This window comes from Coturnix japonica, chromosome 2 (genome assembly GCF_054131305.1).
Source record: "Coturnix japonica strain WE chromosome 2, WE-NBRP24, whole genome shotgun sequence".
In the NCBI taxonomy this organism is placed as follows: Eukaryota; Metazoa; Chordata; class Aves; order Galliformes; family Phasianidae; genus Coturnix; species Coturnix japonica.
The window spans coordinates 61,023,398-61,039,280 of NC_140664.1; the positions used below are offsets into that span (position 1 = coordinate 61,023,398).

Here is a 15,883-nt window from a genome sequence, read left to right on the forward strand (position 1 = left end):
AATAAATCAAGGTGAGATATACACTGACATAGTAAAAACCTGATTTTTGCCAGGTTAAGGACAAAGCTCTATTAAATATTTTGAAACTGCAGACTTGAAATTATCAATTATCAACAGAGAGATGTGTGGTTCTGTTTTGGTTGTGTTTTCTTTTTTTCTGTTTGTTATGTTTTCTCCTCTTTCTTGTTAATGGTGTTTCTGTTGTTGTTTTTTTCTAAACAAAATTTAACCATTTGCTCTTGGAATTGATAACTATCAGTCATTTCTTTGCGTATGACTTGAATAACCCAACATGTTGCTTTCCAGTTTTTTTTTGTCCCATTGCCCACTTTTCCCAATAATACTCATGTTGTAACTTTTAGCGGGGAAAATGCACAGTATTCTCCTGAACAAATTTTGTTTATCAGGTTCACAGAGAAGGAAAAATCCAAACAATCATGCATACTGTGTTGTGAACATAAATTTTCGGGTTTTTTTGCTTTTTTTAAATTTTTTTTTATTATTATTTTTTTTTTTTTTTGCACTGGATAAAAGATTCCAGCCCTCCATTCCCAAGAGAAACTTCACTACAGTGTAGTTCCTGGATTTGTAATATTCAACACAAACCTTTTTTAAATATAATACCATTCTGGAGAGGTACTTGAGAACTGGCTGGAGGGCCAAGCCCAGAGAGTGGTGGTGAATGCAATTAAATCCATCTGGAAACCAGTTATGAGTGATGTTCCCCAGAAGTCAGTATTGAGGCCTGCCCTATTCAATATATTTACTGCTGATCTGGATGAGGGCACTGAGAGCGCCCTCAGTAAGTTTGCAGATGACACCAAGTTGGCAGGAAGTGTGGATCTGCCTGGTGGTAGCAAGGCCCTACAGAGGGATCTGGACAGGCTGGAGAGCTGGGCTGAAGCCAATGGAATGGGGTTCAACAGGACCAAGTACCTAGTCTCCTGCACTTTGGCCACAACTATCCCAGGCAATGTTACAGGCTTGAGGCAGAGTGGCTGGAAGACTGTGTAGAGGAAATGGACCTGGACATATTGATTGATGCTTGGCTGAACATAAGCCAACAGTGTGCCCAGGTGGCCAAGGAGGCCAATGGCATCCTGGCCTGTACCAGAAATAGTGTTGCTAGCAGGATCAGGGAAATAATTGTTCCTCTTCACTCAGTTCTGGTGAGGCTGCACCTCAAGTAATGTGGTTTTGGGCTTCTCAATACAAGAAAGATGCTGAGGCCCTGGAGTATGTCCAGAGAAGGGTAATGAAGCTGGGGGTCAGCCTCTTCTCTCATGTAACTTGTGATAAGACTAGAGAGAATGGCCTCAAGTTGTGCCAGGGGAGTTTAAGGTTGGACATTAGGAGTACTATTGTACTTCTCCAAAAGAGTGGTCAGATGCTGGAATGGGCTGCCTAGGGTGGTGGTGAAGTCATCGACCCTGGAGGTGTTCAAGGAATGTTTAGATGTGTTGAGAGTCATGGTTTAGTGAGAACTACTGGTGATAGGTGGATGGTTGGACTGGATGATCCTGTAGGTTTTTTCCAACCTTGGTGATTCTATGATTCTATAGCAGGGAAGTAACAAATAATCACCCATACCTGATTTTCCAGCTTATTGCACTTTTGTATACTGGTGGCAGAGCTGGTTTCTGGCCCATCAGAATGTACTGAAGTATGAAAGCACAATTCCTCATAAGGAGTCTCTTGCTTGTTGGGAACAATTCTGGTGCATGGAAGAATGGGACTGATATGACAGAAGCCCAGGGTGCTGGGCACTAGGTCTGTTTTCAGAGACTTTTACAGAAAGCACAGTGGAAGCTAGAGAAATAGACAGTTAATAATCAATAGCCTTTGCCCTAGATTTTATTGTTTTAAAATTCCAACAATATGCCTCCCACAAAAATAAACTTGTGATATTATTAATCTGTTAATCTGCCTCTGTCTTGTTATAAGCTATGGATAAGACATAAAACAAGCAACAATCAATTTAACCTTTCTCAGTAGACAAATACTGTTTATCTTACCACATATATTTTGAAAACAGAGCATTTGGCACAAGAAACTCAATGCATAACAGGTTAAATAAAGCTTTGTAAGAAAATACCAAGGAGTCTGCTATTAAGATAAAGTGTACTTCAGCTGCTAGTGTTGATTTCGAGACCAACTCACAGAAGCCCTATAGTCATTTATTGCTGTCTTACTCTGATGGTGAACAATAAAATACAGAAATCTGAAATGCTGAAGTTTCCTGAAATCCAGAAATTACTTAATTTTTGCATTTGACATCTCTTTCCTTGAGTAAGGGATGTGTGAATTCACTATAGACGTTTCTGCAAACTCCCTGACATGTCTATTTTGAATAAAATGTTATTGATTTCTAATCATGATCAAGAGGGCATATAAAAAATGAGAGAATCAAGACAACATGAAGGGAGAAAGAGAGCACCTTTAGAAAGCAATCAGTGCACAGTGAAATGCATATAAAATGAAGATAGAGTAATATATGAGGATAGTGGGAATGACAGCAATTTCTGTGAGATTAAAACTAAACACATCCATGTTATCCACATATGACTGAGACAGCATATGGCTGTTGATTAAATTCCTAAAATAACACTGACAACACTGTACTTGTTCCCTCCACCACTGTTATGACACATTGTCTTGGCATGAGCCATGAGTGTGAAGTCCACCCTCAACCTGACCTGGCTTAAGCAAAGCTACAGTACACCTTGCAGGCACTCGAAACACTTATTCTCCACCTTATTTCCAAAATTTGCTGCCTGAACATGTGCATCCATAGAAAAAAAGCAGCTGCAAGCTTCTCAGTTGTGTAGGCAACACTGAACTTTGCCATCCCATGGGTTAAGTAAGAATCAGGGCAGAGATACCTTGAGGCACTGGCTGGGACAGGAGAACACCAGCAGCTGGAATGCATGGCTACTCATAACCAGGCTGGGCAACTTGCTCTCTTTTATAGACCTATTTTGTTTAGCAAGGGCAGGGAGCAACTCGTCACCACTGTGAAATTACTGCCTCCATGAGTCTGCTTGTCTTATACAATGTTACTTGAGCCTAAAGAAATCCCACCCTATAGTTGCCCTTTTCAAGAAGTGAAGCACAGAGTCCTGACAGTTAAATGTGCTTTATATCAACTTTACCGTAACGCCATCTCAGAGTGAAAAGGCTTCAAGGCCTGTCTGAGAAATTTAAATACAAGAAAATCCCATGCAGCCACAGCTAGCAGGGTGGGAGGAGAAAGGGAATAGCATGTCTTGCAGGCAGGTGCCACAGTCACCAAGCAAGACACAGCTGTAAGCTACAGTAAATGCAATTATGCATCTCACCACCTCCAGAAGGCTCTGCCAAGACAGGGAATGAGTGGCACTGCTTTGCAGGGCTGCAGCAGCCTAGCTGAAATTGACTTGGAGAAGCAGCCCTTAGCATAGATTTGGCCAGAAGGTAAAACACTTTCCATATAGTTTAGAGCATAGTGGCTGCAGTGGCTAAGAAGCTGTCCAAAAGTTATCAGCTGGTTTACCATACTGGGCATGTAGAGATTGGAAACCATAGGCAAGCTCATTTAACTTCCTGCCAGACATTTATTTTGCAACACAGTAACACAAGACAAGACTTTGCATTGCAAACGCCCTGTTTCATGAATCTGACAACTCAAAAACAATTTGTTGACTTACATATATATATATTTTTTCTTTTCTTAATAAACTGGTTTGGGCTAATACTTGCATGAAAGCAAAAAGCATAATGGTTAAATCATGTTACCTTAGAGTAGCCTAAAATAGTGGAGGTCAGAGCAGGGGAGCTGCTGCAAAGGGGTTTTCACCACCTTGAGGTGATACACCAAGCAGTAGAGCTGGGCATGCAGCTACAACAAAACACAGGCAGGCTGATAACTGGAAAGCTTATCGTGGTATAAAGATTCCTTACAAAATTCAAAATGGGAAACTGAGTTGCCTATAGTTAAAGAGAGTCTCACTACTCCCATACACACTTGGGTTTTGATGTGGTACTGACTTAGAGGAAACCACTGCCCTAAACTCATTTCATAGATGACTACACAAAGGGGAGATTATCATCATTTCATTTGATGTTGGTAATTAAAGGTTTTGAAAAATAAATGAAAGACAACCCTTTCTTACAGTTTGGAGACTAAGTAAAAGCATATATAGTTTTAAAACATATATACTTAAAAAGGGAAGATTTCATATTCTAAGCTTTTATTTTATGTATAATTTATGTAGATATACTGTACTGTGGATTGTTGGGTATAACTAATGTTGGGGAAGAAAGCTTTTAAAATGTAATAAAATAAAAACCACAAAACCCCAAACAAGAATGGAGTAAATGTTATGTGAAAAACCCACAGCCCACACCATCTTAACCCTTTGGTTCAGTACCCATCTGTCTGTAGTTTATTCTAACACGATCAGTTTATACCTGTAAAGGGCCAGCATACATTTGTAAGTATTAAATGCCAGTCGACACAAACACATCCAATGAATAGATGAGAGACATATGAAGAAATTATACATACTTACAGAAAAGGGGTTTAACGTGAAATGAAAAAATAATATTATCCATTTTTCCATAAATTGCATATGTTTTAAATAACTGTTATGTGCATCTATTTATTATAAAATTCACATTTTTATTTTTATTTTTTTTGCTTTGATTATTACTGCTGTCTTTGAACGTCCACAGGCACTGCATTTCTTTAACTGACTGGACATTTCTGAAATAGTACCACTATCAGGTAGATCAGATTATTGGCAAAAGCTTTGGCACCAAAGAGACTCAACAAATAAATTTCATCATGCTGACCCTGTCCTAAACAGCAACTTTATGTGGATATCCTCATGGGAATGGAAGTTGAGAAAGAGCTATTTCAAGGTCGCCAATAACTTAATCTCTGTTCAGAATGCAAAGCCATTTTTTGTTTCCTTTGCTCAGAGTGCTAAAGAGTTTTTGGGATACTGAAGGTGGGGAGGGCAGTGTGGGGGGCAGGGGTTTGTGGGAGGGAGAGGAGATCCCACTCAAATTATGCCCCATTAAAAAAAAAAAAGAAAAAAAGAAAAAGAAAAATAAATAAAAAACCAAGTTTTTCATCTTGGAAATTCTCAGCCTCAGTTATGTGAGTGCAAAAAGTAACTTTTATTTGAAGAACTAACACTCACTTCTTTGTTAAGAAAACTTAGGGCACCACCCAGCAGACACGAAGGCTCCTATGTTATCAGCAAACTATTTCCTGGGTATATGTTCACCCTTTCCATGCGGCTTGCTTATTTTTTCAACCAAAGGGAAAAAAAAAAAAAAAAGAAAAGAAAAAAAAAAAGAAAGAAAAGGAGGAAAAAAAAGCAGTGCAAGCAAAACTCTGTAACACTGCTGAATGATCTGTGCAACAACTACGATTTTGTTGTAATGGAAATTTCAGAGGTGTCCAACTTTGCAGAGGCAGAACTGGAGGGGTGCCAAGGGGAACCTTAATGCACCACCGCCTGCTCTGCTCAAGGTGACCAGGCTCTGCCATTCGTCATCGCCAGGGAACGGTCTGTGAGAGCCAGAGGCAATGTGCTCAACCCTGCAAAATTGAGCAGGGTGGAAGAACACAAGCTCCTGGCCCCAGGTTAATGGTTAACCTAACCCCTTACCCACAAACGCGTGGGTAAGCAATGCAAATTTAGCAACAATCTCTGTGGAGGAATGAGCTTAATCGATTATGCTCTCTGCCCATCTGCCTTTCCTCTCAGTTTTGGAAGATACTGGTGAAAACTGTTGGATGGGAGTGGGGGAAGGCAGGTCTCCCAAAGGTATTAAGACCCTACAGAAATGCAGAAAACTGTGGGAGAAGAGCCAAGCAGTGGCTGTTCTACAGGGACCTGTGGTTCACCCCACAGCACCTCACACTTCACACCCCACTGGAAGGCACAAGGGGATACTGGAGAGATGGGGAAGGCAAGAAGGAGACGCAGGGCAGGCTGTGAGTTGTGCAAAGCGAAGCGGAGGCACTGCAGGCTGGGGAGGGCCAAGGGGAAGGGAAGCTGGTGCCCACTGCACTAAGGTAATAATGCTGGTCAGGCAGAGCTTCCCCTCTCCCACATCAATGATCACAACCCCCACAGCCCTGTCTGGCAGCACAACCACACAGCTTGCCATAAACTCCTGCATTTGAACCTCCTTATTCCCTTGGAAAGACAGATAGAAATGCCACATCTGCTGTCAGTAAGGCACCAAAGTCCTGTCTACTAGCTTCGGGCTGAACCTGACAGTGTGACAGTGCCATGCCTCTCCAATGGGCCAAGGTGAGCCACATGGTGTGATGGAGCTGGGCCTCACCAAGGAGCCAGGCCAAGTCTGGTGCTTTGGCGGAGCTGGACTTTGCTGAGGGGTTAGTCCTAGCCTGGCAGTGTGTTGGGGCTGGGTCTCCAGTGAGCTGCACAGGAATGTGCAGCACTAACAGAGATAGTAATACAAAAACCAGGCAGTTCACAAACCTCCTCAGCCATGCTAGTTTGGCACTGAATTTTTAAAATATTTTTTTTTTATTTTATTGTTTTTGAGAAATATGAAGATGATCTATTTTCCCTTCTACTTTAACTAAATCTTCATTAGAAATTTGGACTTCATTTAAAATACAATGCAGCTTTTCATGAAGCTGTCCTTGGAAATCAGCCATACCAGCATTGCTATACACATATATCAATATGTAGTACAGTTAGTAAGGTATTTTAGTTTCTAAAGAACTGGAAGGAGAGATGAAGTTACCCTATGAGAAGAAGCTCTTTTTTTAACTAGAAAATCTATGGATTTTACAGATTTTACTAGCAGCAGCCAACTGAGACATTTCCATTTCAGCAAACCAGTGCTTTAAACACACCTTTACATTTTACAGCCATGTTTTGTCCTTAAGAAAGTCAGGTGTCCATGGCTAGTTGTAGCCAAATATTTAACCACCACCCTATACAAATGCACCAAAAACAAAGGCTGTTATGGTAGGATAAAAACTTCCCTCTTGGGCCAGCATTTGCACTTTCACTCTGTCTAACAGTTCACTGCCCTTGTAAGGTATCTAGCAGCCAATGAACAGAGCCTAAATTTAAGAGAGCTTGCAAATGCCAAGTTAGTGTTACTTGCACACTTAGTGAAAGAAGAGCCTAAGGATTTTGCCATTGGAAAGTGAAGTAGCAGAACAAAACAAAAACAGAATTTTAAAGTTTATCTGCTGGAAACCTTCTGAACCCTCAAAACTGCCTTTGCATTTCAAGGCTTTTTTGAGCTGTCCTTGTTGGGCTAGAAAGATCTCCATATCATTCAAGAAAATACCCCCTGAAGTTTGATCTCATAAGACCCTGAGATATGAGAAGGCCGCAGATCTCAGGTTTTAAAGAAACAACATCAAAGACTAAACAAGTGAAAGAACAGAAGACTGGGATCAGAAGATGAGCTCTGGAATAAAACTTCAGTAGTTTACATTTTTTAAATATCAGGGAAAACCTTCAGTTGCAAGAGTCATTTTCAAAGTTTTTGTGTTGTTTTTTTTTGTGGGGGTTGTTTTTTTTTATAGCCCCTCAGCCTCAGAGAGCTTTTTTCCACTTGCTTTCTCTAGGCAATGGTTTTTCCCTTCAATTGTTTGCTATTTCACTCAGTCTTCAGTAAAATGTCAGAAAAAAAAAAATAAAAAAAATTGCCATTTGGTATCTCTACAAGGTAACGCAGGCAAAAAGGAGAATAGTGAAATCCAGTACCTCCCAGTAAAAACCTACTGTACTATCAGCACCTGATAAACTTCCTTTTCTCTGTTAGAAACCTGACCTTGTAAATATAGTTATTAGGATAGTGGTACGGGAGTACCTATCCAGCATGGTTGGGTAAGTTATCAGCAGGTCTTCCTATCGGAAGGCTGAAGATTCTTGGAAATCAGATACCTTCCCCAACTCGCTAATGATAGCTTTAAGAAGCTTTTCTCTGGACCTCTGAATGACATGGGTGAGGTTGCCAGAGACTTACAAGAGATCATGCTCTGAAGGACAGGAAGCAGCAACAAGGTCTGTTCAGGGCCTCCACTCTGAAAAAAGCAGTTTGAAAGTACTCACCTTTACTTAGCTTTCTCAGCACATCATATACTTAGTGCACACATACAGCATTCAGTTTGTCTTTACATTGTGGAAATACATAATTGTCAAAACCACACTTCAGAATCTAAGCTTTGAGGTGAATATGTTACACATAAATTGTGTTCTATATGAATATGATTTTAAGAATAATTTAAAGAAACACTAGGTAAAATTTGAAAAGATATGTTGCATGAGAAAACAACGTGCTGTTTTGCTGTATTTTTGCAGTGCTTGGTTGTATTTTAGTTAACTATTCAAATAACTCTTGCTCACTTGGACAACCTTGGCAATCCAGCACAACTCATGCAACTCTTGTTTGTGTGAATATGTTAATCTCAAAAATGTAGTATATCAGTAGCACTTCACAAATATGAGAACTCTGTACCAAAATCTAGCAATATAGTAAACAGCTACAACAACAAAGATTCATGGAAATTCATTGAGGAAAGAATTATCTTCAGAAGACTGTCTGAAAAAAAAACAACATAATGCAATCACATGAGTAGTTACACTGAAGTCACAGGAATGACCTGCATCAGTAAGAAAAGCAGGATTTGGTCCTGAAGGACTTAAATAAACTCCAAGCTCCTGACCTAAATTCTGCATGTAATTCAAGTTGGTCACTAGCACTGTTGTTTCAACAGAGTCTGTTTCACATTGCAGAAATGTCTGGACCACAACAATGTCACTTGTAGACAACTTATGCTTTTTAAATTCTTCAGAACTTTTCAGGAGGAAAAGTGCTATTAAAAACTTTCAAAATTGTTTTTATAAGCTTCAAGTTGCATTGAGTCTCACTAACAGAACTTTGTGATACATATGTTGAATATGATAAATGACCACCAGAAAATTAAGTCTATTACTACAAGCACAGCCAAGCTTGATATGATGTAAGATCATGAACCATAACATCCGAATTCAATCCTCCAAACAATGTTCTGAAATACAAAATAACTCCAAAAATATTTTCATCATACATAAATGTATACATAGAACAGAATTTAAAGTGTGGGAGTTAATCTAATCCTGGAAGTAATATACCTGTTTCACAATAAACATTAAAATGTCCCTAGGAGTTTTCCCTGGCCTGTTTCGCTTATATAGACATTCCAGTACCTTTTCTACCTTCCAAGCATGTTCCTTACATAGTATGATTACATCTACTTTGTTTTTATCAGTGTTTCTGTGATTCTCTAAAGACCACCATGAGTAAATGAGAAAGATCACACATTCTAATCAGCTTTAATTCCAACAAGGTGTCATAACACTGACAGAGAACAAATGTTGATAAATACTAATCAAACCCCTGTATTAGTACCACATCTCTATTAGCTATGTTGAGGAGTTCCTGCAAAATCTAGTAAGGGGGGTGGAGACAGTACTTGAGTACTGGTATTTTTCTTTCTTCAGAACTGGAGGGAAAGCATGGTTGTGGAAGATTACAAGATTAAGAAACTCTTAAACTGGACATTCATAAGTCCATAGGACTGTAAGTCTGCATCTACAAATGTAGATGAGGGTCATGAAGACTGCAAGAGACTAAATGTCACCAAGAAGAAAGATCCAGGGAACTACATGCCAGTCAGCTTCACTTCAGACCCTGGAAAAGTGGTGGATAAAATTCTGGAAAGTATTTCCAAGACAAGGAAGATGAGGTGACTGGGAATAGTCAGCATGGATTTATGAAGATGAAATCATATTTGATCAAACACATAGCCTTTCATAGTGAGGCAACAGGGCTGGTGGATGAGGGAACACCAGTGGATGTTGTCCATGTGGACTTCAGTAAAGTATCTGACAGTCTGCTATAACAAAGCTGACAAAGTTCAGGTTAGATAAGGAGACACTGAGGTGGACTAAAATCTGGCTGCATTGACAGGCCAGCGGTTGTGACCAGGGGCACAAAGTCCACTTGGAGCCAAATCCTTAACGGTGTGCTCCATGGGTCAATACTGGGATCAGCACTGTTCAAAATCTGCATTAATGACCTGGAGACTGGGACAGAGTGTATCCTCATCAAGTCCACACATGGTATGAACCCAGGAGGAGGTTGTGCTGTTTTTCAGAGGAACCTTAACAAGATGTACAAATGAACTGATAGGAATCATGATGTTTACCATGGGAAAATGTGAAGTCGTGAATCTGGGGAATAAACCCATGTACCTGTACTACATGCTGGGGGATAACAAGCTGGAGAGTAGTTGCTGAGATGGACCTGGTGGTCTGTCCATGCAGGGTTGAGCAAAGAAAGACAAGAGCATCCTGGGCTGTGCAAGAAAAAGATTTGCCAGAAAGTGAGGAAGGTGATCCCTCTGAGCAGCAGCAGAGAGGCCACATCTGGAGTGCTGGGTCCAGTGCTGGGCTCCCCAGTGCAGGTGTGATATGTAGGTGTGAGAGAGAGATAAATAAGGGTCTAGTGTATTCTTCATATTAGAAACGGGAGGAAGAGGTAGGACTGTGCAGCCTGGTGAAGAGGAGGCTCTGGGGTTATTTTATCAATTTCTGTAGAAATTCCCTCCTTGAAAGGACAGAGCAAAGAGGATGGAGCACCACTTTTCGGTGGTGCCCAGTGACTGAACAAGATGCAATGGGAACAATCAGGAAAATCTGTCACTTTAATACACCAAGTACTAGAACTATTAACTCATGAAGACAATGGAGTTATATCCAGCATGTACATGCATTCAAGCATTGCTATTTAGAAGAAATCAGCTCTCATTTCTCCATGAAAAGATGAGTTTCCACTGAATTCAGAATGACCCCACAGGTGAGCAGTGCTGAAAACTAACTAGTAAAATGAACAAGGAGACTGCTTTTATAAGCTTGGATTTCTTCAGACAGCTTTTTAAGAGATCCCAGGGGCAAAGAAACAGAATAATATATATGCAGCCAGAAGCAGATAATGTGCATCTACTGATAAAGCAACATTGCAAGATCAGAATTTAAAACTTCTTTCGAAATATCAAATAGTTAAAAGCCCCTAGAAAGAGCTTAAAAAATATCTTAATTATAAAGGTCATAGGAATCACTTAGTAATTCTTGCTTTTCAGTACTATTCTTTATAAGGTATCAGTTGTGAGGCATGCTATACCCAAGATCTAATATGCTAAATATTTGCACTGTTTCCTGAATTTTTTACATACCAAACCATCCACTGTTACTAGATGAAGTATACAACATATTTTACACATTGTGTCTTTTGATACTCATTTATCTGGAATTGCAACAGATTTTAATTCTGAACTTTTTATTATTATGTCTGTTTTCATATACTTAGGAAAAATAAAAACAAAAATGAAAGAAAGAAAACCTTTGGCAAATAAAAGCAGTTATGGCACACATACTTTAATATCACAGTACAGTCTATGATTTAAAATCCACTGTAAATCATAGACACTAATACTATCAAGTGTAGCCAGTAACAAAAAAGTATTTTCTTAAAAGGAAAAAAATGATGATGTGAATGATCTCACATGGTCCTGGTCTTCTGGAGCAAATAAAGTCAGGAAACAAAATCAGTACAGTATTTCTACAGCAGGTGGTAAGCAGGATGCAGCCATATGCATTTACAGTCAGGTGTGGGTTTACAATACTGTGGAGTCTTCAGTACAGGAGAGAAGTGGACCTGTTGGAGTATGTCCAAAGGAGGGATGAAACACCTCTCCTACAAGGACAGGCTGAGAGCTGCTGGCTGGGGCTGTTCAGCCTGGAGAAGAGAAAACTCTGAAGAGACCTGACAGCAGCCTTTCAGTATCTGAAGGGAGTTTATGGAAAGGAAGGGGACAGAGTTTTTAGCAGGGCCTGTGATGATAGGACAAGAGGAAATGATTTCGAAGTAGAAGAGGAGAGATTTAGATTAGATTTAAGGGAAGACTCTAAGGAAGATGAGCTGCTAGTACAGGTTGCCAGAGAAGTGGTAGAAGCCCCAGCTTGGGAGAAATTCAGTCAGGCTGGATGGGGCTCTGAGCAGTGTAATCTAACTGTGGATGCTCCTGTTCATTGCAGGGGAGTTGGACTAGATGGCCTTTAAGGGTCCCTTCTAACTTAAACAATTCTATGGTTCTGTGATTCCAAGAAGTGCAGTCATCAGTTTCAGTTTGATACATGTGTTTTCCCTAATCTGTTTCAGAAATATGTAATAATAAACATGCAAAAAACCAAACCAAACCAAAACAAAAAAGTGTTTCAGTGTATTGAATAGTATTGATGTTGGAATCCGTTAATAGAGACAGCTGTTACCTTCAGCAACCAGATCCATTGTTTTGTTATGTCTTGCAAGGACAGTGTGGCTAGTCATGGCAACGTTAACGTTCCTTTTCCTCCTAATAGTCCTTATAAACTGACATATCTCCATACCCAAAAATACCACCTGAGGAAAGAGACCACTGAGAGAGATCTTTTGGGTACTTTTGATGCTTCTTGAACTTGCAGAACTTATCTTTTTGAGAAGGTCAAATTTTCTGGATTCAAAATAGTGTTAGGTAGGTTGCTTTCAGTTTTACAACACCCTTTTTCTATATTATTAGCATAAGACATTACAGGTTGGCAATCTTAAAAAAATAGTGTGGGTGGCAAATGTTTCAGTGAAACAGGATTTAATGGAAAAAATGGAGTAAATTTACTAAAGCTGAAACACACTGTGGGAACGTACCAGTTATCATCAGATTTCTTATGAAAAATCAGCCTTGGAACCCTGGTGTGATGCTGTGAACCAAAGAGCGGTGAGGATCTGAGACAGCCAACAGCTCACAATTAGTTACACTGCTCACTGGGGATGTGGGACCTTCAGAGTTACTTTTCAGATAGTCACTCACTTCCCACATAAGGCTTTTAAAATTAGACTGTCCTGGAGGCTTCTGCTCTCACTGCAGCTTCCCTGCTCTGCATCCCTACTGTAGATGAGTAGCCTGGGTGGATGAGCTCCCTCCCACAGCTGCAAAGAGGAGCCTGGGAGAGATCCACACTGGAATAGCCCTCCTGAGACTTTCAGGAGATAGCACAGAGCTGAATGTGTGCCCAGAGCAGAGGGGTGTTGGCTGGTCTGCATGTTTGTGCTAGTGTACAAGTACACCCACACTCTCTCTGCGAGATGGAAAACTTTAGAAATTGTTTTTGCGCCCCCCCCCCCCAGTATGTAATAGGAACACTTTTGATCACGTGAAAAGTTCTTCTTTCAGAACAGAAAATGTATTTGCTAGGTTCTCAATGTTGCTATTGCAATGGATAAAGCCAGTATAGCGAAATCTTCTTTACAGCTAACATAGTTTTCACTGGAAAGTATGATTTGTACAAATGGCTCTTCTATGACTAGCTCCAATGTAATCTGTGGTACTACATTCCTAAGTAAGGGCAGTTTTTGCAAGCAGTGGAAAGAGGAATAGGGCCCAATGTGTATATTGTGTACGTGCAGCCAGAACTATGTGATAATTGTGATTTGGAAACAGAGGTAATCAATTATCATTATTCCCAAATGAGTAACTGGTGATAAAGTCAATAAAAACTCACTCCTACTTCACTGAATATTCTTTATTTTGTAAAGAACTGCACCAATTTTTTTTTCAGCTTGCCTGAAGAAAGAATTAAAATAGTAACTCCTCATCGCTCACTGCTGCTGCTATTACATCAGAAAATGTATGCTCTCCCTGTTTATATGGTTCAGCAGACAGAAATACTGAAAAAACTCCATTCAAGGAGCAATCTTGTGTTGGCAGGAAAATTGACAAGATGACTTAACTGGTCTTTTCCATCTCTAATTTCCATGAGTCTACTACTCCCATGGGGAAAAATAATTTGTCATCAAACTTATTATAGAAGAAAATATCACAGTAAAAATAGTTACAGAAAATAGCCCACCAACAACTTGATGTAAGACATGACTATATTTATTCTTGACAGTTGCTTAATCCTAACTGAGAAAAACATGTTTCCATATTCAGTGGAGTGGTCAAAAAATCTTGGATAGGAGTGGAAACCAAATGAGAAAGAAATTGCCAAATTCAGAGGAAGTTTAAGAGGTTCCTTCAATGCAATTTTTTTTTTTTTTTTTTTTTTTGCCTTCTTGAAAAATAGGTACATTTTGTAGAAACATGAAAGTTAAAGAATAAACAATTGTCCTCGCTTCTCAAATTCACCACCTCTTTTAGTACAGGGACAGCATATCTGTCTTTTCCTCAATTCATACCAATTTTAAAAGGCAAAGCAACCAAACAGCAGAAAATACCTGAAATATTATCTTTGACTCAAATGTTTAATGAGGAACCTGCATTCAGCAATGCAAGAGATACTGAGATACACTGTTTTGAAACTTAATATGTGCCTCTCTTTATGTTTTAGGAAAACCTGGATACAGATCTACTCAAGTATGGAATCACATCTGATTTATGGAGCACAGGATTGCATCTTGCACCATCTACTATAGCAACAAGCCTTGGACATCACTGCTTGGACATCCTTTTGACTAAGAAGTGTCTTCAGGGCAGCACATGTTGACCATTCTTCTTGTTTATTCATTTTGTACCTTTCTATATTCTCACCTCCAGCACCTTTATTTTCCCTCTATTTCAGATCTGAATCTCTTTTTCTGTATGTCAGCAAAAGTAATTACGTCTGTTTCACTCTGGCCTAATTATGGCCTTGACTGTGGATTACAATCGCAACTTTAAATCAAGTTGTATTCTCCAAGAGAAAATAAGCCCTGATTTTCTATAATGCAGCTATTGACACCTGCAGGCTACTTTGTCTTGTGGATTTATGGTGTTCTGTCATGCCAGTAACTTTCTGTGTTTAAGCTCTGAAAGTTATCAGGGGCAGATAATGGTAGTACGGCAGTAGAGGCTGAACCTTCTTTCAAATATTCCATTATATTTTGTTTCCATGTGACAGATGGCAGCAGAGGGGCAATCTGATAAAATGATATCTGTCATGGAAGTGTATGAAGCAAAGGCGTGGAATTGAATTCCTTCTGAGCCCAGTATGCAGTCTCTTGTTCAGTGATGGCAGAAGTAGTACTTTGTAGCTGAGTATATGCTCTATCAAATAGTAATATTGTGCTTTGTATCTGTTGTAGTTTCCAGTTTCCAAGGAAATAAATAGAAGGCGTGACTTTTGGAGCCACCTACTTCTTCTTTTCTGGTTCAGGTTGGGGTTTTGTGTGTGTGTGTGTGTGTGTGTGTGTGCGTGTGTGTGCGTGTGTGTGTGTGCGCACGTGTGTTCATCTGAATTGGTTTTGTTTGTTTTGCTTTTTAGCATCATAAAGCGTCCATCTGGATTCCACCCAGCTGAATACATGCACAAGATAATGAAATATGATACTGTCTGCTAATGTGATTCATTTCACATAAATGGTTATTGGAGAGCCATAATTCATGACTATGAGATCCTATCTGTGTTTATCCCATAACTGGAGGATTACCATAGAAGTATATCAAAGATAAAGTAGTCATGAGCTGCTTATCAAAAGATACATTAGTTACAGAAATCTATTATAGAAACTATAAAATATTCCATTATGTACCTGACAGGTAAATTTCTTGGTTTTCATCGGAGTCTAATTACAGAGACTAACACGTCAAGTTAGATTTAGGTTCACAGTGATATATGAGCATAGTCAGAAGCCTTAACTAGCTTATAACAGAGATGATGTGAAATGGACTCTTCTTAACTACTTCAATACAGTTCATGTGCCTGCACTCAGAATTAAAGTTTGGCCTATCCCATATTCATTAAGATTTCAGAGGATTCATTATGTATGGGATTTATTA

At 39.5% G+C, this 15,883-nt stretch overlaps 1 long non-coding RNA gene across 2 annotated transcripts in view; it reads left to right on the forward strand.

Annotated features, from left to right (window-relative positions):
* Positions 1–15,239, forward strand: part of LOC107309864 (uncharacterized) — a 44,321-nt gene extending 29,082 nt beyond the window's left edge. Inside the window, exon 4 of one of the 2 annotated variants that reach the window (XR_014943485.1) lies at positions 14,457–15,239. This is a non-coding gene — a long non-coding RNA (uncharacterized LOC107309864). The remainder of the gene's footprint in view (positions 1–14,456) is intronic. The other variant, XR_014943487.1, reaches the window with a different exon arrangement.
* Positions 15,240–15,883: the final 644 nt, after the last annotated feature.